Genomic DNA, 25,294 nt, shown 5'->3' on the forward strand with positions numbered 1-25,294 from the left:
TTTTGGAACAATTCCTGCAAACTCATATGAACCTGTTGCTTTGGTCTTGCCCCTCCCACTGCTTCTGTTTTAGTATCTTCTTGAGTTTTAATTTGATCTTGCTGTTTCTGCTGTTCTTGCGCTTTTCGTCTGGCTGCTGCTCATGTCACTCATTGACCTCTAGGTTCCTCTATTGATTTTAAAGGCTGGTCCAAATCCACAACTAATTGTAGTTCTTCTTCAACCAACAAATTCGAACCTTCCGCTTGAATCTGCTTCTCTTCCATTTGGGCCTGTTTTTTCTCTCTGTCACTTCTTTTTTTTCCAGGAGATGGTGGCAAATCTGCTTTCAGTACATTAAAATAAAATTCTTTTGCTTTCCCTATAGTATTAAGACGATATCTAGTACCAAAGTAGTTGACCACTATTCCAGCCGGTATATCCCATCTGAACTGATGCTGCCTTTTTTTCAATTCATTTGCCAGAAAAGCAAACTCTTTCCTTTTTCTTAAAATTTTTGGAGGAATTTCTTTCAGTATCAGAACTTCTTGATTTTCCACTTGGAACCTTTTATTATAAAAGGCTTGGATAATTTCATTTCAAATCACCCTCTTCGAGAAATAAATCACCACATCTCTTGGCAAATTCCTCTGCCTCGCAATCCAGGAGTTGACTCTAAAAACTTTTTCAATTTCCTGTATAAAATCCTCAACTTGCAAACCCATTATTGGAGCAAAGGCCTTTGCCAGTATCTCTCTCAAATTTTCCTGTTTGTTCTTCCTCAATACTCTAATCCTTAAAGCAAATTCCATTTCTTTATCTTGTAGCATTACAGTTTCATCTTCTATCTTTTCCATTTTATTTTGAGCCTGTCATCTTATCTTCCAAAACAATGTTAACTTGAGTTAATTCTTCCATGCGATCATCCATATTTTGAATATGTTGTGCCAATCCCTGAAATGCCAATAGAATGTTGTTGTTGTTGTTGTTAGCTGCGAAGTCGTGTCCGACCCATCGCGACCCTATGGACAACATTCCTCCAGGCCTTCCTGTCCTCTACCATCTTCTGGAGTCCATTTAAGCTCACGCCTACTGCTTCAGTGACTCCATCCAGCCACCTCATTCTCTGTCGTCCCCTTCTTCTATTGCCCTCGATCTTCCCCAGCATTAGGCTCTTCTCCAGGGAGTCCTTCCTTCTCATTAGGTGGCCAAAGTACTTGAGTTTTAGCTTCAGGATCTGGCCTTCTAAAGAGCAGTCAGGATTGATCTCCTCTAGGACTGACCGGTTTGATCGCCTTGCAGTCCAAGGGACTCGCAGGAGTCTTCTCCAGCACCACAGTTCAAAGGCCTCAATTCTTTGGCGCTCAGCCTTTCTTATGGTCCAACTTTCACTACCATACATTGCAACTGGAAAGACCATAGCCTTGACTATACGCACTTTTGTTGACAGGGTGATGTCTCTGCTTTTTAGTGTGCTGTCTAGATTTGCCATGGCTTTCCTCCCCAGGAGCAAGCGTCTTTTAATTTCTTGGCTACAGTCCCCGTCTGCAGTGATCTTGGAGCCCAGGAAAAGAAAATCTGTCACTACCTCCATTTCTTCCCCATCTATTTGCCAGGAATTGAGAGGGCCAGATGCCATGATCTTGGTTTTCTTAATGTTAAGTTTCAACCCAAGTTTTGCACTCTCCTTCTTCACCTGCAACAAGAGGCTCTTTAGTTCTTCTTCACTTTCTGCCATTAGAGTGGTATCATCTGCGTATCTTAGGTTGTTGATATTTCTTCCGGCAATCTTAATTCCAACTTTTGATTCATCTAGCCCTGCCTTTCTCATGATGTGCTCTGCATATAAGTTAAATAGGCAGGGCGACAGTATACAGCCTTGCCGGACTCCTTTCCCAATTTTGAACCAATCAGTGGTTCCGTGTCCAGTTCTCACTGTTGCTTCTTGACCCGCATATAGGTTTCTCAAGAGACCAATAAGATGGTCTGGTACTCCCATCTCTTTAAGAACTTGCCACAGTTTGTTATGATCCACACAATCAAAGGCTTTAGCATAGTCAATGAAGCAGAAGTAGATGTTTTTCTGGAACTCCCTAGCTTTCTCCATGATCCAGCGTATGTTGGCAATTTGATCTCTAGTTCCTCTGCCTCTTCGAAATCCTGCCTGTACTTCTGGTAGTTCTCGATCCACATACTGCTGAAGTCTAGCTTGTAGGATTTTAAGCATGACTTTACTAGCATGAGAAATGAGTGCAATGGTGCGATAGTTTGAACATTCTTTGGCACTGCCTTTCTTAGGAATTGGAATGTAAACTGATCTTTTCCAATCCTGTGGCCACTGTTGAGTTTTCCAAATTTGCTGGCAAATTGAGTGTAGCACTTTTACTGCATTGTCTTTTAAGATTTTGAATAGCTCAGCTGGAATACTGTCACCTCCACTAGCTTTGTTGTTGCTCAGCTTTTCTAAGGCCCACTTCACTTCACATTCTAGGATGTCTGGCTCGAGGTCAGTGACCACCTCATAGTGATTATCAGGGACGTTAAGCTCATTCTTGTATAGTTCTTCTGTGTAATTTTGCCACCTCTTCTTAATCTCTTCTGCCTCTGTTAGGTCCCTGCCATTTTGGTCCTTTATCATGCCCATTTTTGCATTAAACGTTCCCTTCATTTCTCCAATTTTCTTGAAAAGATCTCTGGTCCTCCCTATTCTATTGTTTTCTTCTATTTCTTTGCACTGTTCATTTAAGAAGGCATTCTTATCTCTTCTAGCTATTCTCTGGAATTCTGCATTCAATTGGGTGTATCTTTCTTTTTCTCCCTTGCCTTTCGCTTCCCTCCTTTCCTCAGCTATTTGCAAAGCTTCCTCAGACAGCCATTTTGCTTTCTTGCATTTCTTTTTCTTTGGGATGGTTTTGGTTGCTACCTGTTGTACAATGTCACGAACCTCTGTCCATAGTTCTTCAGGCACTCTGTCTATCAGATCTAATTCCTTAAATCTATTTGTCACCTCTACTGTATATTCAACAGGGATATGATTTAATTCATACCTGACTGGCCTAGTGCTTTTCCCTACTTTCTTCAGTTTAAGCCTAAACTTTGCAAGGAGAAGCTCATGGTCTGAGCCACAGTCAGCTCCTGGTCTTGTTTTTACTGACTGTATAGAGCTTCTCCATCTTTGGCTGCAGAGCATATAGTCAATCTGATTTCTGTGTTGACCATCTGGTGATGTCCATGTGTAGAGCCGTCTCTTGGGTTGTTGGAAAAGAGTGTTTGCTATGACCATCGTATTCTCTTAACAGAATTCTATCAGCCTGTGCCCTGCTTCATTTTGCACTCCAAGGCCAAACTTGCCTGTTATTCCAGTTATCTTTTGGCTTCCTACTTTAGCATTCCAATCCCCCATGATGATAAGAACATCATTTTTTGGTGTTAGTTCTATAAGGTGCTGTAGTGCTTCATAGAACTGGTCAATTTCATCCTCTTCAGCACTGGTGGTTGGGGCATAGACTTGGACTACTGTGATATTGAATGGTTTGCCTTGGATTCGAACTGAGATCATTCTGTCATTTTGAGGATTATATCCCAGTATTGCTTTTCCTACTCTTTTATTGACTATGAAGGCTACTCCATTTCTTCTGAAGGATTCTTGCCCACAGTAGTATACCTGATGGTCATCTGAATTAAATTCACCCATTCCTGTCCATTTTAGTTCGCTGATACCTAAGATGTCAATGTTCAGTCTTGTCATCTCTTGTTTGACCACGTCCAGTTTTCCTTGATTCATGGATCTTACATTCCAGGTTCCTATGGAGAAAAAATCTTTACAGCATCGGACTTTCCTTTCACCACCAGACACATCCACAGCTGAGCGTCCTTTCGGCTTTGGCCCAGTCGCTTCATTCTTTCTGGCGCTACTAGTACTAGCCCTCTGCTCTTCCCCAGTAGCATATTGGACGCCTTCCGACCTGAGGGGCTCATCTTCCAGCATCATATCGTTTTGCCTTTTGGTACTGTCCATAGGGTTTTCATGGCAAAGATACTGGAGTGGGTTGCCATTTCCTTCCCCAGTGGATCACGTTTTGTCAGAACTCTCTGCTATGACCTGTCCGTCTTCGGTGGCCCTGCACGGCATAGCTCATAGCTTCATTGAATTACGCAAGCCCCTTCGCCACGACAAGGCAGTAATCCATGAAGGGGGCCAATAGAATATCTTCCCTTATTTCTTTATTTTTAATCTGCATATTTTCTTTGATTTCTCCAATCTCTTCAGACATTAACTCAAGTTTATCATTCATTTTTTCATCTATTTTTTCCATCTTGTTTTCTATTTTCTCCATCTTATCATTTATTTCTTTAGTTTGAGATTTCAAAGCCTCCTGCAGGTCTTTTAATGTCAAAGTTTGTGGGGGGGCATTAAAGCCTGTAAGTTTGATTGTTGCGCTGGCAAAGTCCCTGCACTTCTGGGGGCCCCAGGTTTTGATGGTTTTAATGACATCTTAAATCAATTTTATTCTCTGTATTCAAAAAGATTGATCAATTCAAAATGTTTATAGTCTTGCTGTTCTCTTCTTAAAGTTCTTTTAGGTTCTTATAATTTTCTTATAGTCTTTACAGTTCTCAATATCCAAACAGCAACTTTCACTTTCAAAGCACTTTCGATTCTTTGTTACAAAGAATCATTCAGGCGCCATCTTCCCTTTCTTTTTTAAAACAACAGAAAGAAAGTTGAGGTTCCAGAGTTAAAGTCTTATACTTGCTGTTTATACTGCTCCCGCATCCGCTCTGCCTGCGTTAATTCTTCAAGATAGCAATCAAATCAAGTCAAGTTCTGCTTTGAAGCAGAGAAATCCTCCGACCCGGAGCGTTTCCAGGCTTCGGGGGGGCTCTCACCCTTCAAGCCCCAAAGTAAACACTCTGAGGCTCTAGGGGAACTCTACCCCTACCTGGAGTCTCCCCTTCCCCTCTTCACCCGAGGGGAAGGGTTTTCAGCCGCGGAACAGCTGATTGTCGGCTGCTCCGCGGCTTTAACGGAGTCAGAGGGCTGGTGGTCGATTTCGACCGTCCACGCCGCTGAAGCGCCACCTGGAAGTCCCCCATGCACTTTTCTTGACAGGGTGATGTCTCTGCTTTTTAGTGTGCTGTCTAGATTTGTCATGGCTTTCCTCCCGAGGAGCAAGCGTCTTTTAATTTCTTGGCTACAGTCTCCATCTGCAGTGATCTTGGAGCCCAGGAAAATAAGATCTGTCACTACCTCCATTTCTTCCCCATCTATTTGCCAGGAATTGAGAGGGCCGGATGCCATGATCTTGGTTTTCTTAATGTTTAGTTTCAACCCAACTTTTGCACTCTCCTTCTTCACCCGCAACAAGAGGCTCTTTAGTTCTTCTTCACTTTCTGCCATTAGAGTGGTATCATCTGCATATCTTAGGTTGTTGATATTTCTTCCGGCAATCTCAATTCCAACTTTTGAGTCATCTAGCCTTGCCTTTCTCGTGATGTGCTCTGCACATAAGTTAAATAGGCAGGGTGACAGTATACAGCCTTGCCGGACTCCTTTCCCAATTTTGAACCAATCAGTGCTTCCGTGTCCAGTTCTCACTGTTGCTTCTTGGCCCACATATAGGCTTCTCAAGAGACAAATAAGATGATCTGGTACGCCCATCTCTTTAAGAACTTGCCACAGTTTGTTATGATCCACACAATCAAAGGCTTTAGCATAATCAATGAAGCAGAAGTACAGTAGATGTTTTTCTGGAACTCTCTAGCTTTCTCCATGATCCAGGGTATGTTGGCAATTTGATCTCTAGTTCCTCTTCCTCTTCGAAATCCTGCCTGTACTTCTGGTAGTTCTCGATCCACATACTGCTGGAGTCTAGCTTGTAGGATTTTTATTTTTATTTTTATTTTATTTTATTTATTTTTATTCATTTTTATTTTAATTCCATTTATATCCCGCCCTTCTCCAAAGACTCAGGGCGGCTTACAAGCTTAGCAAGCTTTAAGCATAACTTTACTAGCATGAGAAATGAGTGCAATGGTGCGATAGTTTGAACATTCTTTGGCACTGCCTTTCTTTGGAATTGGAATGTAAACTGATCTTTTCCAATCCTGTGGCCACTGTTGAGTTTTCCAAATTTGCTGGGAAATTGAGTGCAGCACTTTTACTGCATCATCTTTTAAGATTTTGAATAGCTCAGCTGGAATACTGTCACCTCCACTAGCTTTGTTCTTGCTCTGCTTTTGTAAGGCCCACTTCACTTCACATTCTAGGATGTCTGGCTCGAGGTCAGTGACCACCTCATTGTGATTATCAGGGACATTAAGCTCATTCTTGTATAGTTCTTCTGTGTAATTTTGCCACCTCTTCTTAATCTCTTCTGCCTCTGTTAGGTCCCTGCCATTTTGGTCCTTTATCATGCCCATTTTTGCATGAAACGTTCCCTTTGTCTCTCCAATTTTCTTGAAAAGATGTCTGGTCCTCCCTATTTTATTGTTTTCTTCTATTTCTTTGCACTGTTCATTTAAGAAGGCATTCTTATCTCTTCTAGCTATTCTCTGGAATTCTGCATTCAATTGGGCGTATCTTTCTTTTTCTCCCTTGTCTTTCACTTTCCTCCTTTCCTCAGCTATTTGCAAAGCTTCCTCAGACAGCCATTTTGCTTTCTTGCATTTCTTTTTCTTTGGGATGGTTTTGGATGCTACCTGTTGTACAATGTTGCGAACCTCTGTCCATAGTTCTTCAGGCACTCTATCAGATCTAATTCCTTAAATCTATTTGTCACTTCTACTGTATATTCAACAGGGATATGATTTAATTCATACCTGAGTGGCCTAGTGCTTTTTCCTACTTTCTTCAGTTTAAGCCTAAACTTTGCAATGAGAAGCTCATGGTCTGAGCCACAGTCAGCTCCTGGTCTTGTTTTTACTGACTGTATAGAGCTTCTCCATCTTTGGCTGCAGAGCACATAGTCAATCTGATTTCTGTGTTGACCGTCTGGTGATGTCCATGTGTAGAGCCGTCTCTTGGGTTGTTGGAAAAGAGTGTTTGCTATGACCATCGTATTCTCTTGACAAAATTCTATCAACCTGTGCCCTGCTTCATTTTGTACTCCAAGGCCAAACTTGCCTGTTATTCCGGTTATCTTTTGGCTTCCTATTTTAGCATTCCAATCCCCCATGATGATAAGGACATCATTTTTTGGTGTTAGTTCTATAAGGTGCTGTAGGGCTTCATAGAACCAGTCAATTTCATCCTCTTCAGCACTGGTGGTTGGTGCATAGACCTGGACTACTGTGATACTGAATGGTTTTCCTTGGATTTGAACTGAGATCATTCTGTCATTTTGAGGATTGTATCCCAGTATTGCTTTTCCTACTCTTTTACTGACTATGAAGGCTACTCCATTTCTTCTGAGGGATTCTTGCCCGCAGTAGTATACCTGATGGTCATCTGAATTAAATTCACCCATTCCTGTCCATTTTAGTTCGCTGATACCTAAGATGTCGATGTTCAGTCTCGTCATCTCTTGTTTGACCACGTCCAGCTTTCCTTGATTCATGGATCTTACATTCCAGGTTCCTATGGAAAAAAAATCCTTACAGCATCAGACTTTCCTTTCACCACCAGACACATCCACAGCTGAGTGTCCTTTCGGCTTTGGCCCAGTCGCTTCATTCTTTCTGGCGCTACTAGTACTAGCCCTCTGCTCTTCCCCAGTAGCATATTGGATGCCTTCTGACCTGAGGGGCTCATCTTCCAGCGTCATATCGTTTTGCCTTTTGGTACTGTCCATAGGGTTTTCATGGCAAAGATACTGGAGTGGTTTGCCATTTCCTTCTCCAGTGGATCACGTTTTGTCAGAACTGTCTGCTATGACCTTTCCATCTAGGGAGGCCCTGCACAGCATAGCTCATAGCTTCATTGAATTACGCAAGCCCCTTCGCCACGACAAGGCAGTAATCCATGAAGGGGGTTAATAGTTTATTTTTATCAATTCACAAAATGGAAAGTAAATGAACAGAAGAGAAATCCAAATCAAATTAATATTTGGTGTGACCACCCCTTTGCCTTCAAAACAGCATCAATTCTTACACTTGCACAAAGTCAGGGATTGTGTAGGATTAGTCAGTCACACAGCCCCAAACTTGAAAGGAACTGCCACCATGCTTCACTGTTGCCTGCAGACACTCATTACTTTACTGCTCTCCAGTCCTTCGGTGACCAAACTGCTTCCTGCTACAGGCAAATATTTCAAATTTTGATTCATCAATCCAGAGCACCTGTTGCCATTTTTCTGCACTTCAGTTCCTATGTTTTTGTGCATAGTTGAGTCACTTAGCCTTGTTTCCATGTCAGAAGTATGGCTTTTTGACTGCAATTCTTCCATGAAGACCACTTCTTGCCAGACTTCTCCAAATAGTAGATGGGTGTAGCTGGGTTCCACTGGTTGGTTCTGTGCTGATGGCACTGCTGAACATCTTCCAATGTCAAAAGGAAGTAAGCATGATGTGTCTTTCATCTGCTGCATTAAGTTTCCTTGGTCAACCACTGCAGCTACCATCCTTAACATTGCCCATTTCTTTGTGCTTCTTCAAAAGAGCTTGAACAGCACATCTTGAAACCCGTCTGCTTTGAAATCTTTGCTTGAATCATTGCTGATACAGTATAACTACCTTTTTGTCTTGTTCTTGTGCTCAGTTTTGCCATGATGTATGACCTGTGACATGAAACTATCTTCCACCACCTCACCTTAGTAGCAGAGTCTGGCTGTTCCTCACCCAGTTTTAAGCCTCCTACACAGCTGTTTGTTTTAGTTAGTGACTGTTTCAACCTACATATGAAATTTATGATCATTAGCACCTGCTTGGTATAATTGGTTAATCATACACCTGACTCTAATCCTACACAATCCCTGACTTTGTGCAAGTGTAAGAATTGATGCTGTTTTGAAGGCAAAGGGTGGTCACACCAAATATTGATTTGATTTGGATTTTTCTTCTGTTCATTTACTTTCAATTTTGTGAATTGATAAAACCGTTAACACTTCTGATTCTGAAAGCATTCTTAATTTACAGCATTTTTGCACAACTGCCTAACACTTTTGCACAGTACTGTAGATTAGCAAGACAAGGCTTAACTTTGTGGAAGCCATGTTGCTTCTTTTCCACCAAAGTTCATTCTGTGTTTGAAAATATTAAAAGGAAAATAAGCAACTTTTCCCCCTAACATATATTAATCCTAACTGGCCAATAGTTTCCTGAATCACTCCTTGATCCTTTAAAAATAAAAATCAGGTTTCACATTGGCTGTTTTCTAATCTTCATGAATAGACCTCAAGCTCTTTGGTGGATAACAACTGGATCTGAGGAGTTATTTGTAATTTGCCAATTCGGCTTATAATGTCATATCTCACTGCCTGTATCAGTTCATCTAACCTCCTTCCTGGGGATAGGAAAAAAAATACCAGCTCAGGCACAGGCATCTATTCTACATCCCTCCCAACCCCCAAGGAAGTCAACAGCAAAAATTTATCCAATTTCTTTGCTAGTTCCTTATCTGTCAGGTGCAAGAAACCAGAAGCCAGGATTTAGTTCAAAAGGAGTACAAGCTTAACTCATGCCACCTATAAACAAGAATCTGAACTACTAATAGTCAAGGCCAATTGGCACTAGATAAGATTCAATGGAATTCAAGGGGTTGTATGGACTAGATCATGGGTAGGCAACTTTGGCTCTTTTATGACTCATGGACTTCAACTCCCAGAATTCCTGAGCCAGCATGGCTCAGTTTGGAAACCTCTCCCTTTCCCCTCAACATGGCTGGCTCAGGAATTCTGGGAGTTGAAGTCCACGAGTCATAAAAGAGCCAAGGTTGCCTACCCCTGGACTAGATCTTTTGTGGGCGGGAAGCAAATCCAAACTGATGATGCATTTGATCCCACCCTCAGGCTCAGTCATCTACACCAGGGGTGTCAGACTGATGGCCCACAGGCTGGATGCATCACACAGAAGCTGCACGCACCCCAGCTCCAGCAATGGGAAAAAAGTCACAATATGTCACGTGACACTGCGAGTTTAACACCCCTGTCCTACAATATCCCCCTTTAGCATATACAGTGCATTCAGAAAGTTTTCAGACCCCCCTTCACTTTTGTCAATTTTGTTATGCTGCAAATATCCCTGTACTTTGCTCCATTCAGCTTTCCCTCAACCCTGACCAGTCTCCCAGTCACTGCTGCTGAAAAATACCCCCACAGCATGATGCTGCCACCACCATGCTTCACTGTTGGGATGGTATTTGGCAGGTAATGAGCAGTGCACCTGGTTTCCTCCAGACATAACGTTTAGAATTGAGGCCAAACAGTTCAATCTTGGTTTCATCAGACCAGAGAATCTTGTTCCTCACAGTCTGAAAGTCATTCAGATGCTTTTTTGCAAACTCCAAGCGGACTTTTGTTTCACACTGAGGAGAGGCTTCCATCTAGCCCAGTGGTGGCGAACCTATGGCACGCGTGCCAGAGTCGGCACTCAGAGTGCTCTCTGTTGGCACACGTTCCACCACCGCCAGCAGCAGGTCCATCAGGCTGCCACAGTGGCCCGGAGCCGGAGCCCCGCCCAGCACAAAGGAGATGAAGTGGCCAACTAGCAAGCTCGAGTAGAGGTGGTACAGCAGAGGCCACCAACCATTGTTGATTGGTGGACTGGAAGAAAAGGGAGGGGGAATCATTTTACATGCATGCATGCGCACACGGGGCACAAGCATACACGCACTGCAAATGGGGCAGGGTGAGTGCCTGCATGATACTCACTAGCCCTGCCCCATTCTTGCGTGGTGCAGTGCTTTGTATCTGCACCCCACGGTGTGGTGGCAGCCATTTTTGCATCTTGCAGCATGGTGGCCCATTTTTGCACCCCCAGTTTTTGCATGCCAGAGGCGGCACTCAGAGGTGCCTCCCTCCCCCCCAGGGCACCACAATGCTGATGCAGCCCTGGCACTTTGTGATAAATAAGTGGGCTTTGGGTTGCGGTTTGGGCAGTCTCTAAAAGGTTTGCCATCACTGATCTAGCCACTCTGCCATAAAGCCCAGATCAGTGGAGGGCTGCCGTGATTGTTGCCCTTCTGGAACTCTGTCCCATCTCCCCACAGGATCTTGGAAGAGTTCTGGTTGTGCCAAACGTTTTCCATTTGAGAAGTATGGAGGTCACTGTGCTCTTAGAAACATTCAGTGCAGCAGAAATTTTATTGTAGCCTTTCCCGGATCTGTGCCTTGCAATAATCCTGTCTCCGAGCTGTGCAGGCAGTTCCTTTGACCTTATGGCTTTTGCTCTTGTACAGTATGCATTGTCAGCTGTGAGGCCTTCTATAGAGAGGTGTGTGCCTTTCCAAATCATGTCCAATCAATTTACCACAGGTGGACTCCAATCAAGGTGTAGAAACATGTCAGCAACTATCAAGAGAAATGGGAGGCACCTGAGCTAAATTTCACATGTTGTTGCAAAGGGTCTGAATATTTACGCCAATATGATATTTCCATTTTTTTCTTTTTAATAAATTTACAGACATTGCTAAAATTCTGTTTTCACTTTGTCATTATGAGGTACTGAGTGTAGATTAATGAGAAAAAATGAATTTAAACAACTGTAGAATCAGGCTGCAGCATAGCAAAATTGACACAAGTGTAAGGGAGTCTGAATACTTTCTGAATGCACTGTATTTAATAACCTTGTGTCCAATGTTTGTCTTAAAAGTTCTTTGCCATGAGCTCCTTGAATATTATTTTTTGTAACTCCTTACAGACTGTTTCTGTATTTTCTGGCATATTCTACATTTATGTTGTGCCCCTAATTTGGGTAAAAAGTCTTCCTCTCTCTTCCCTTTCCTCTCAAAGGAACCCTTCTTGCCTTTAATGTCATCTGTTTCTGTTCCGCTCTGATTCTCATCTCAATTCTGATTCCAGAGTCTTCATGGACTTTGTGGCATTTTTCCTGACCTGAGGCACACAAGCTAGTCGAGACTATAAGGGCTCTGAACTAACTCCAAGCTTTATGAAAAAAAACCTGATGCTCTTAACTGTCCCTTTCATCTTTCTTCCTTTTCTTTTTTGGAAGGTTTGTTTTTCTGAAATCAAATGTCACTATGTTCAACTTTCCTAGTAAGCATCCTCTTGCATGGATATTGGTTATAGCATCATGATTACTGTTCCAAAACAATTTGTTTGAATTTTTGGAAAAAATGGCACTACTTATTAAGTCCAGGGTTGCATCTCTATTTGATGGTTCTCTGTTTCAAAGTACCATAATTTATTCCCAATGGTTAAAGCAGGGACAAGATTGTAAACCTACACAAGGCTGGAACAGGCTATAAGACTATCACCAAGCAACTTGGTGAGAAGGTGACAACAGTTGGTGCGATTATTTGCAAATGGAAGAAACACAAAATAATGTCAACCTTCATCACTTTGGGGCTCCATGCAAGATCTCACCTCGTGGAGTTTCAGTAATCATGAAAACAGTGAGGAATCAGCCCAGAACTACACGGGAGGATCTTGTCAATGATCTCAAGGCAGCTAAGATCACAGTCACCAAGAAAACAATTGGTAACACACTATGCCGTGAAGGACTGAAATCCCGCAGCGCCCACAAGGTCCCCCTGATCAAGAAAGCACATGTACAGGCCCGTCTGAAGTTTGCCAGTGAACATCTGAATGATTCTGAGGAGAACTGGGTGAAAGTGTTGTGGTCAGATGAGACCAAAATTGAGCTCTTTAGCATCAACTCAACTCGCCGTGTTTGGAGGAGGAAGAATGCTGCCTATGACCCCAAGAACACCATCCCCACTGTCAAACATGGAGGTGGAAACATTATGCTTTGGGGGTGCTTTTCTGCTAAGGGGACAGGACAACTTCACTGCATCAAAGGGACGATGGACGGGGCCATGTACCATCAAATCTTGGGTGAGAACCTCCTTCCCTCAGCCAGGGCATTGAAAATGGGTCATGGATGGGTATTCCAGCATGACAATGACCCAAAACACATGGCCAAAGCAACAAAGGAATGGCTCAAGAAGAAGAACATTAAGGTCCTGGAGTGGCCTAGCCAGTCAGTCTCCAGACCTTAATCCCATAGAAAATCTGTAGAGGGAGCTGAAGGTTCGAGCTGCCAAATGTCACCCTCAAAAGCTTAATGAGTGGGAGAGGATCTGCAAAGAGTGGGACAAAATCCCTCCTGAGATGTGTGCAAACCTGGTGGCCACCTACAAGAAACGTCTGACCTCTGTGATTGCCAACAAAGGTTTTGCCACCAAGTACTAAGTCATCTTTTGCGAAGAGGTCAAATACTTATTGCACTCATTAAAATGCAAATCAATTTATAACTTTTCTGAAGTGCATTTTTCTGGATTTCTTTGTTGTTATTCTGTCTCTCACTGTTAAAATAAACTACCATTAAAATTATACTGATAATTTGTCAGTGGGCAAATGTACAGAATCAGCAGGGGATCAAATAATTTTTCCCTCACTGTAGACCTGGTCCAAGGGGCTAAAACACTTGCTAAGAGGCAGTATCCCATGTCAGCTAAAGAACTATAAATTTTGAAGCAGTATCTGAACTCTAACCTGCAGAAAGTCTTCATTAGACCTTCAAAATCCCTGGCTTCGGCATCTACCTTTTTGTGCCCAAGAAGCAAGCCCTAGGCCCCACAAACCAAAATGATGAAGTCACCCTGAGGACCATTCATGACTACAAGTCCCTTAATGCTGTGACAGTGAGGGACAATTACCCACTGCCTCTCATATAAGACTTGCTGGATTGGCTGCAAAGCACATGTTTTTTTACCAAGTTGGATCTTTGCAATCTGTACAATCTCATTAAGGTCAAAGGAGGACATGAAATTTTAACCACATTTGACATCAGGTATGGCAAATTCAAATACAGTCATGACCTCCAGATTTGGTAACTGTGGGACAGTGTTTTCAAGATTTATGAACCAGTTTTTTTCTGATGTAACTGACAAGTTTGTGGTACTTTACTTGGTTGATATGCTAATTTACTCTGAAGATGACTTTCAGCATGACCACTGGATATGGAAAGTCTTGAGTAGACTGAGGGAAAATCTCCTTTTTGTTAAATTAGAAAAATGTGGTTTTGATTTGAAACAGCTAGATACAGTATCTTGCATTGCCACATTTCTGTCAGGTGCAAGAAACCAGGAGCTGGGATACAGTTCAAAAGTAGTACAAGTTTACTTCATGCTACCTATATACAAGAATCTGATCTACTAACAGTTAAGGGAAATTGGTGCTAGGTAAGAGTCAATGGAATTCACGGGGGGTGGGGAGGTAGACTTGGGTCTCTTGTGGGAGTGTAGCAACTCCAAACTGATACGTTTGACTCCACCCTCAGGCTCAGCCTGGTCATCTCCTACATCGCTCCCCCCTCCATCTTGTTCCCCCCCTCCATGGGATGTTCAAAGGTGCTTTTCCCCTCCTGCATACTCTCTTCAAAGTCTGAGTTCTCATGTGAACTTGGCAAGGGTGAGAGGGAAGCAGTCTCAAAGGAATCTTCCTCCCTCACTTCTGAAAAGGCTGGTGAGCCAGGTGGCAGTTGCTGAAACACAAAAACAGTGTTAGAAGAACCTTCCACTCCATGCCCAGGAATTGAAGGGCAGAGGTAGAAGACCCATGGGCCCCATGCCCCGCCTCCCCCACGGAGCGATTGAGAGGGGCTGGTTAACTTCAACAGGTTCCTTGAGTGGTACAGGGCAGGGGGCTGGGAGTTTGATCAGTCATGGTTATTCAGGGAAGCATTGGGGAATCTGCCAAACTAAATTAGGGGCATGAACATACCATGTGTTTTCCCAGAGACAGGGTAGCCTTTCCAATGAATCAAGTATTGAATGCCTTTGCCTCAGCGTCTAAAGTCTAGGATTTCTTCTACTTCATATTCTGGTTCTCCCTCCACAATTACAGGTATCATGAGGGTGGGGGTGCTGGGATCACAGAGTATTGGGGTGGGGATCTTTAGACAGTAAGGATTGATGAAAGACTGGATGTACTTTCATAGATGGAGGCAACTGGAGTTGGAAACCAACCGGGTTGATATGTCGGAGGACCTTGAATGGTCCCACAAATGTGGCATCCAGCTTCTTTTAAGGTCTTGAGGATGCCAAGAACTTGGTGGAAAGCCAGACTTTGTTTCCCACTGCTATTAGTGGTTCCTCCTGCCGGTGGGTGTCCATAGCCTTCTTGTAAGACTGCTTTGCTTGTTTAAGTTGCTGCTTAAAAAGGGCTTGGGCAGCAAGTTGTTCCTATAAAACAGACATGTCAAACACAAGGTTTGATGTGGCCTGCGGAGCCATCCTGAAAACAGTGAGGGAACGGCCCACACTGCCTTGGCCCTGCCCCCTGGATGCGTGCTAGGGAGGTGTCACCCTTCTAGAGGAATGAAGAAATGTACCATCACATGGAAGTGGCCAGCAAATGACCCTCACCTACTTCACATATCTGGCTAGGTGGGCTCCAGCGGAGGGGATGCCACAAGCAGCGTGTCGACGTTACCTGCACAATGCTGCCCAGCCCCCTGCCCGGTTTTGGCAGGCAGCGGGTTGCCCTCACAGCGCTAAGAGGCTGAGCCGGGCGGTGTGAAGCTCACAAACTGCACTGCCCAGCCCAGCCTATCAGCGCTGTGAGGAGAGCGCCCTGCTGCCTGCTGAAACCAGACAGGCTTGGGGCTGGGCGGCGTTGCACTTCTTGTCAGCTTCACGCCACCTGGCTCAGCCTCTCGGCACTGTGAGCAGAGTGCTGTGCTGGGCAGGCTGGGGGCTGGGCGGTGTTGCGCAGGTAATGTTGACTCTCACACTGCTTGCGGCATCCCCTCCCCCGGAGCCCACCAAGCTGGATATGTGAAGTAGGCGACGGGCATTTGCTTCCAGGCAATAGTACATTTCTTCATTCGCAACAAAGGGTGACACCTCCTCAGCTTTGTTCCTTGTCTGTTTTTCTCCCTCCCTCATCTCAAATATTTTCCCGCCACTCTGTGGAAGGAAGGAAGGGAAGGAAGGAGATGGGAATGAGAAAGAGGGATGCAGGGAAGGATGCAGGGAGGGAAACATGAAGGAAGGAAGGATGGATGGAAGGAGATTGGAATGAGAGGGAGGGAGGGTCTGAGGGAAGTCCTGCCTTAATCCTGCCCTGCTGCCCTTTCACCATCCCCTTGCCCCCTCCTCCTGGCCTATCCTGAGGGTCTCCCATCCTATTGCTAAGGATGCTTTGGTTACAAAGCCAGGTCTCCTCGCATGGAGAGGGAGTGGGCTACCTCTGACCCACTCACTTTGCCCTCCTGCATCCACCATGAGCAACCTGGCTAAGGAGAGCGAGCACAGCAGCCACAGCCTTGAGAAGGAGGTAAGCGCAGCTGGGCGCCTCCTTGGGGAAGTGGGGCTGGGCTAGGTGCCACAGGAGCTCAAGGGCTGTGTTGTGACTCAGGGCCAGCCTGTGGGTCCGGCAGCCGGCTCAGATGTCTCGGATGACTCAGATGAGGGGGAGGAGGAGTGTGTGGAAGACGAACCGGCTGATGATGGTTTGGAGGCTTCGCAGAGCCCCCAGCCGGGGCCCTCTTCTCAGCTGCGTGAGCCCAATAGTGCGGAGGATGATGACCCACAGCTGGCCCTGTTCAAGGACGCCCTACGCAGGAGGCAGTCGAGCAGGACCAAACAGAGAAAGGCTGTGGGACTCCTCGGGAGGAGGCACAGGGAGACCACGCCCTGAACTCTAAATAAAAGGAGTGTTTGGGGAGGGGCTGGTTGCTGAAAGCAACCCTTCTGTTTGAGGATTCAAGTTCCAGTGTTTTTGTTTCTTGTTCTGTTATTTGAGTAATAAATCTTGGCAGACGCTTTCCAGCCTTAGACGCTCTCCAGTCTCTACTGTTTGAACAGGGGTTTGCCTTATTGCAAGGCCGGTAGCAGGCTGGTTCAGAACAGGCTGGACCGGGCATTTGACCTCTGCTGCCCAGGGCTCCGGGCAGCCCGCACCACAATCCAGCCCCCCACATAGCCTGAGAGGGATGGTGAGGCTCCTCCAATGGACCATGCCATGGAGCTCACCCTGGTCCCAGCTCCCTCTGCCAGAGACCCTTGGATCTGCCCCAGTCCTGCCCAGGCCCCACAGGCACCCCTGACACGAGCAACATCAAGCTGGCCACGCCCACCCAATAGGCCACACCCACCCCAGCCACGCCCACCCAGTAGGCTGCGCCCACCCCAGCCATGCCCACTCAGTAGGCCGTGCCCACCCTGACCACACCCACCCAGCCCAAGGGCAACCACAATGCTGATGCGGCCCTCAATAAAATTGAGTTTGACACCCCTGCTGTAAAAAAATCAACAAATCCTGGGACTGAGGATTTTTCTCTGGGGTTGTCTGCTAATAATCTTGGGTGAGTTCCATAGAGGGGTTGAAAAGGAGTCATTGAAATCGATGTGTGGAGATAATTGTTATAAGAAAACTCTGCCAAGGACAAAAATGATGGCCAGTTGTCTTGGCTGTAGGTACAGTAACACCTTAAGTATTGTTGGAGAAGATGGTTAGTCTTCTCCACCTCGCCATTCATGGCAGGGTGGTGGGCTGAAGAGAGACTGCCTTTGACATGCAAAAGCTGGAACAATGCCTTTTCAAAATTTGGGTTGGAACTGTAAGTCTCTTTCTGAAATGTTGAGACCATGCTGTGGTAGCAAAAGTCTAGGAAAAGCTGGACTGTGTCTCTGGCATTACAGAATATGAAAAGAGCCCTGTAAATGAATCCTCATGTAGATGTTAAAACAGGACAAGGGAAAGCGCTGAGCTCTGAAAAACCCCAACGAGTAAAATCAGTCCATGAGCCCTTGTAGGGTATGAAATGAGCCATCTTGGTGAAAAGATCTACCACCACCAAAATAGACGTAAATAGACTGGGGGTTCCGTGCACCTTTGGCGTCTAGTCATGCCGGCCACATGACCACGGAGACGTCCTCGGACAAGCGCTGGCTCTTCGGCCTTGAAACGGAGATGAGCACCGCCCCTAGAGTCGGAAACGACTAGCACGCATGTGCGAGGGAACCTTTACCTTTACCTTAGACTGGGGGTAAATTGGTAATGAAGCCCAGAAAGACTGTATGCCATGGGTAGAGGTGTGTGTGTATGTGTGTGTGTGTGAGAGAGAGAGAGAGAGAGATTGCAAGAGTCCTGCCAGTTTGTGATGGAGGGACTTGGCCCTCCTGCATGTGTGGCAAGAGGCCACATAGTCCTTGATGTGTGCTGTCATCTTAGGCCACCAAAAGCCCTGCTGGATGGTTGTCATGGCAAAGTTGTAAAATCTGTTCCCTGCAAGGGGGGGAAAACTACTATTCTGCCCTTGTGTTTCAATGCTCCCTCCTCCACCACAAACAAGGATATGGTACCTGCAAGGGGTTCCTTGAGGTCATCCATTTGGGGCTGGGAGAAGTGGTCTAGATTAGAACAGGGGTCCCCAACAAAAACAACAGAATGCTTTTCCAACAAATAATTGGTTCAAAAAGCAAAACAGAGCAGGAGTTAAACAAGAATTTCACTGGTAAAACAAACAGACCATGATTCCCTTGAAGTTCTTTACAAACCATTGCCTTCAGCAACCAGCACCGCCCACACCTTCCCTTTTTATTAAGCAGCCCCAAGGTGTGGCTTCTCAATGCCTTCTCCTCCTCCCTTGGAGTTGCCATATTGTCTCCCTCTGACCTGCTCTAGTTAACTGCGTTTTTTTACGAGCATCTATAATGACATCCATCTGTGAGTCCTCAGAGTCTGACTCATCTTCCCCACACAGCTGAGTCTCATCCTGAACACATTTGTAGGGGCCAGGCTCTTCCTCTGATTGTGAGTCTTGTAATTCATCAGAGCCTCCCTCCTCCTCCTCCGATTCCCCGGACTCCGCTGCCAGGTCCACAGGCTGGCACGGAGTCACAACACAACCCCCGGTCTGCGGCCATTTAGGAACCAGGCTGTGCAGCTGGAGGTGAGCTGAAGGTGCATCTTACACCTCCAGGCATGTGGTGTGGTGAGTCTGCAGGGATCTGGGCAGGGGCAGGAGAGTGGCAGGGCAGAAGCCGTCTTGCTCAGTGCAAAGGTCCTCCGGCGGCTGTGCTTGCAACTGGCTTGCAACATCTGAGCTTCGTGTCCTTCCTCCTCCTCCTTCTTCCGATATCTCTTCTGCTGCCTCCTCCTCCTGGTCCTGCTTCCTCTTCCTCCTGCTACTTCTTCTTTCTCCTCCTCTTCTTCCACACTTTTCTCCTCTCCCCCTCCCGGCACCCCAGCTGGGCTCTTGTTCCCTTTGTGCAACTCTCCAAGTTTGCAAGACAAGCACACGCCAGCCTAGCTTGCAACCCCAAAGCATCGTTGGAGGGGGATTTCCCCCCCAATGTTTGTGTGAAGGTGTCTTTTTCTCGGGGTGCAAATAGGGGCAGGGAGAAACTACCTTTCACCTTCAGCACTGCGTCTCCAAGGGAATCTCTCTCTCGTCTGGACCTTTTCTAAGACCATTGGGCTCTGTTGCACTTCAACTGGAGGTTTTTGCTTTTGTTTTGATGCTTCAGATGCCTCGTGTTTTGGCAACATACTGCCTGCTTTTTGTGGTTTACTTTGGTGTATTTGTGTGTGTGTGTGTGTGTGTGTGTTCCTTTCTTCATGCAGCTCTCCAAACTTGTAAACCAAGTGCACTCCTACCAGGCTTGTAATGGGGGAGGGGGGAGGGGAGGAGCTACATTTCCCCTTAAGCACTGTGTCTCCAAGGGAACCCCAGCTGAGTTTAGGATTGTCCCTTTTCCTTCCCACTTTCTTAGAAGCAGAAAGTCACTGGTCTAATCTAATACAATGTAATAAAAATTGTCTTCCATGAAACTGGTCCCTGGTGCCAAAAAGGTTGGGGGCCTCTGGTCTAGAAGTTGTTCTATCTTGATTGCAGTGAGTAACTATTGGTGTGGTTGAGTTGCTCCCAACTTTCCAGAGGGTGGTGTATGCAGTGTAGGTTAGAAATGAGAAGGCTGCAAAACCTTTGTCATGACTGGGGTGTGTTGAACTTGAGAATACGCTGGTTTACACAACAAGGTATCTGGCAGTAAATTCTTTGAGCCTGGTACATATTGAATGAAGAATTGACATCATCTAAACTGTCTGGGCGAAAGCAGCTTAGTCTTGTTGCAACACGTGCAGGTTCTTATGCTCTGTGTTGACTTCTATAGGGAAATGCGCACCTTCTAGAAAGTGCACCCCTTACATTCTTGGAGAAGGACAGCTCCAATGGCAACATCAGAGGTATCTACGTGAACTACAAACCTCTTTGATGGATCCAGATGCTGAAGGTGGGGTTATCAAGCAAAAAAGTTGCTTTAACTCTTTGAATGCTGTCTGGTATGTAGAAGTCCAAGCAAACTTAACCCCTTTCTTTGTCAATTGGTAAGGGGGGGTTGACTTTGTGAGCAAAACCGGGTATAAATTTTTTGCAGAAAACACAACCACACCAGGACTTAATCACCAGATCAAGGCACAGCAACCTCTAGACCACTTCTTGCAGGCCCAGATGGATGACCTCCAAGGGGCCCCACCAGGTACTAAATCCCTGTTTTCGGTGGAAGGAGGGAGCTTGAAGGCCAAGGACAGAATAGTGATACCTCCACTTTTGAGAGGTTTTGCAGCTTTGCCATGGTAACCAGACAGTGTGGCATGGGGGAGTGTTCTTAACACTACACAGAATGTTAAAAAGACTTGTGGTGGCCTAAAGTGGTGGTGGACATCAGGTGCTATGTAGCATCTTGCCACACCTGTAGAAGGGCTAAATCCCACCATCAGAAACCAGCAGGGTTGTTGCACCCACTCCCGACTCCTTGGCATACAGTCTCTCTGGATTTTATTACAGCCTTACCCCCACAGTCCATGGCTGCGTATCCATGTTAGTCATGGTGGATCTTTTTACCAAAATTACTCACTGCATCCCTTGTAAAGGGTTGCCCACTGCCAACAAGACAGCTCTTTTTTGTTGTTGTTGTTGTTATTATTGTTATTGTTATTATTATATCTTTCACGACAGAGGCATGGTGTCTAGACTAGTGTTTGATAGAGGAAGTCAATTTGCTTCCAGGTTCTGGAGCGCATTGTTCCAACTTTTGAATGTCCAGGTTAGCCCATCAGCTGCTCAGACTTGCCCTGAACTGTGAGATGGACAGCAAATAAATTTGACATACAAAGACCTGCACATAGAAATAGAACAACTGTGGCAAAAGAAAGCAAAGGTAGTACCAATAATAATAGGCACCTTGGGTGCCATCCCAAAACAACTGGAGCACTACTTGAACACCGTTGGCACTGACAAATTCACCATCAGTCAATTGCAAAAGGCAGCTTTACTTGGAACAGCTTACATCCTGCAACAACACCTCTAACACCATTAAGCATCCACATCTGCCTATCCCAGGTCATTGTGAAGGACTTGATAGGTGGATAAAAATGCCAAATACAATCTGAACATCTGACTGACTGTGCGACGAACCATAATAATCATCATCATCTCTGGTCATCTCACGTCTGGATTATTGCAATGTGCTCTACATGGGGATATTATTGAAAGAGCATTCAGAAGCTTCAACTAGTGCAAAGTGCAGCAACACGGGCAGTTCTTGGGGTCCCTAGGATGCCCCATGTTAGACCACTGCTCAGTGAGCTGTACTGGCTGCCGGTCTGCTTCCAGGTGCCATTCAAGGTGTTGGTTATTACCTTTAAAGCCCTGCATGGAACTATCTCCCCCCCCCCAAGACTGGCCCGTCCTACCCGCACTGGCAGAGGAGGCATGCTACGGGCTGCGTCAGTCAAGGAATTCTGTCTGGCGGGGTCCAGAAGGGCCTTCTCTGCCATGACTCCTGCCCTATGGAACATCTTAAGCCCTGAGGTGAGATTAACTCCCACCCTTCTTTCCTTGCACAGGACCCTGAAGACCTGGCTCTGGGGCTCTAAACAGGGAAACATCACATTGGAGGTGGTTGTTGAATTAAGAGGCAATCTCACCACCCTCACACACACATTGTGCTGCCCCACTCTCACACACACATAACTGTGGTCTAGTGAGTTTATTAATATTCTCAGGCAATTCCCTTCACCAAAAACCTTGAACTGTCCTAATCAAGTCCAGCCATGAGCAAACAAAGGTTAGTTCACAGAGCAATGGCCCAATAGTCCACAAGGCAGTTGCTTAAACAAAATAACTTCACCAAACTTAAATCCACCAGGCAAAACACAAGAGAGCTCATGGGGCCGGAAAAGTTCAGAGTCTCCAAGGCACAATTCAATTCCAAATACGGTGTCAGTCTAGAGTGAAGCAGAAATCACGACAACCAAACACTCAGCTAGAAAACAAACACATTCCTTCCGGGTGGCAAGTCTCCGTCGATGGCGGTCATTTCTGACCGTCAGCCCCGCTGTTCCGTTTAAACTGCAAAAACAGCGATGATCAGCTGTTTCACAGTTTGGGAATCCCCCCTTTGGGAGAAGAGGGAGGGTGAGTATTCAGGCAAGAGGTACAGCTCCCCTAGACCCCCAGAACTTAATCTGGGGGTTGAAGGGTGAGAGCTCCCTCAGAGCCTGAATTAACTCCGGACTCGGGACTCTTCTGTTTCAAGGCTTTGGAACAGAACAGGACGCTGCAACCATCCCTGCTTTCAACATTGTATTTTGGATTATTTGGATGCAGGCAATGATCTTTAACTCCGGTTTAACTTAAAAGAAGGGGAGGAAGATGGCGCCGGAATAACTTCTGAGCGAAAGCGTGAAGTACAAAAGAACAAGGAAAATAAAATAAAAGCAAGGGGGAAGACAGAAAGTGGATTTTTAAAAGTTGTAAAAGACTTTGTTTAAAACATTTGAAGTTGGTTCAAAGATGATTTAAGAGACTTGGCTATTTGACAGTGAAGTAACAAAGTTGCAATTAGTGCAGAAAAGTGAAAGTGAGAAAGCTAATTGGGTGTTAAAATGACTTCCAAACCACCTAGATTCCCTGCTTCTAAAAGTGCAGGGGCTTCACCAGTTCAACAATCTGGTCTTCAATCACTGATGCCACCCCCTGCAGCATCTGCACCCACATTAACATTGAAAGATTTACAAGATGCTTTAAAACTCCAATCTGAGAAAATATCTGAGCAAGTGGCAGTGCTTATTAATGAGAAAAATAAAGAAATACGAGAGGATATTTTGCTGGCACTTCAAGGACTGACAGTCTGTATTGAGAATCTGGATGATCGTGTGGAAGACGTTAATCAAAATAATTTGATATTGGAAGCCAAAGTTAGTGACGCTGAGAATAAAACGGAAAAAATTGATGATGAGATGGTGATGATACAATATAGAGACATGGAGTTTGCTTTGAGGATCAGAGGTTTGAAAGAAAATCCACAAGAAAATTTGGAGGAAATAATGGCAAAAGCTGTGGCGCCTATTTTGGGTTGGCGAGTTGAAGATGTTATATTGGAAATAGATAAAATATTTCACGTCAACTCTTGGATTGCTAGGCAAAGAAAATTGCCAAGGAATGTGGTTGTTTATTTTACAAAGAGAACAATCAGAAATGCGATTATTCAAGCTTTTTATAACAACAGATTTAAAGTGGCTGATCAAGAGGTTTTAATTCTGAAAGAAATCCCACCAAAAATTTTAAGAAGAAGGAAAGAATTTGTTTTTCTGGCAGATGAATTAAAAAAACGACAGATTCAGTTTAGATGGGAGATACCAACCGGGATGGTGGTGAATTATGTTGGCACAAGGTATCGTCTTAATACAGTTTTTAAGGCCCAAGACTTTTATTGCAATATACTGAAGGCAGGCTCACCATCCCCAGAAATTAAAAGGAGAGGGGAAAAAGAAGTGCGACAGACACAATTGGAAGGTACACAGCGAGATGAAGAAATCACCTCGCTGATTTCAAAAGAAGAACAGCAAACTTTGGAAATTGCGCAGCCCTTGGTCCCATTAGAAGATCCAAGGGCTCAAAGAGTGACAAGAGCTGTGACTAGACGCAAGGACCAACAACAACAACAGAAACAATATTCTACAATTACAACTCAAGTATCTACTAATACAGAAGCAGTGGGAGGAGCGAGACCAAAGAAGCAGATGTTTGTGAATCTGCAAGATACGCTCCAAAAGCTTCAAGTCGCAAAAGATGGCGACAAAGTTCCTGACATGGAATGTTAATGGTTTAAATTCACCGCAAAAGAGAAAGAAAATATTTCAGTACCTGAAACAATTTAAAAATGATATTATATGCTTGCAGGAAATGCATATTCGTGTAGCTGATCAAAAATATTTGATAAACTCTAGATTGGGTATACAGTTTATTGCATCTGCTCCAGAAAAGAAAAATGGTGTAGTTATTTATGTGAAGAAGAATCTGACAGCCAATCTAATTGAAGCAGATAAACAAGGAAGATATATTATAATTGAACTCTTAATAGAAGGAAAGGAAATACTTTTAATTGGACTATATGCACCTAACCAACAGCAAGGAGAATTTTATAAACTTTTATATAACAAAATAATTCAATGGGATTATAAATCGTGTATTTTAATGGGAGACTGGAATGGAGTGCTGGATACACAAAAAGATAAAAAAGGACCTTTTAAAAGTACACCAAATCACACTAAATTGCCTAAATCCTTCTTTGACATGACAGACGATTTGGAACTGAGAGATGTTTGGAGAGAATGAAACATGGATGAAAGAGATTTTACTTTTTTTTCTGATACACATCAATCCTTTTCTAGGATTGATTTTGTATTAACTACTAATGTTTTTTTTCTAGGGTTAAGAAGATCAAGATATGTCCAAGAACCTTATCAGACCACAGTCCAGTATAGATGGAATTGGACAAGGAGAAGGGAGATAGGAGATCTTGGAGGTTAAATGAAAACTTGTTTAGATATGAAGAAAATTTGGAAGAATGTAAAAAACAAATGAAAGAATTTTTTGTTATAAATATGCATAAGGGTACACACATTGAAATGGTCTGGGATGCAAGTAAAGCTTATATGAGAGGAGTGTTAATATATTTTAATAATAAATATAGACGTAGATTGGAATATAAGCGTAAGTAATTAGAGGAGGAAATAAAGATGAAAGAGAAGGCTTTTATTTTGGATTTATCTAATAAAAGGTTGAAAGAAGCAATTAATTTGCTAAGAGGGCAGTTTGATATGCTGATGGTAGATCAGGTGGCAACCAATTTACGATATGTCAAACATACCGTATTTTCCGGCATATAAGACGATCCGGC

Source organism: Vipera ursinii (genome assembly GCF_947247035.1).
Source record: "Vipera ursinii genome assembly, chromosome: W".
Classification (NCBI taxonomy): Eukaryota; Metazoa; Chordata; class Lepidosauria; order Squamata; family Viperidae; genus Vipera; species Vipera ursinii.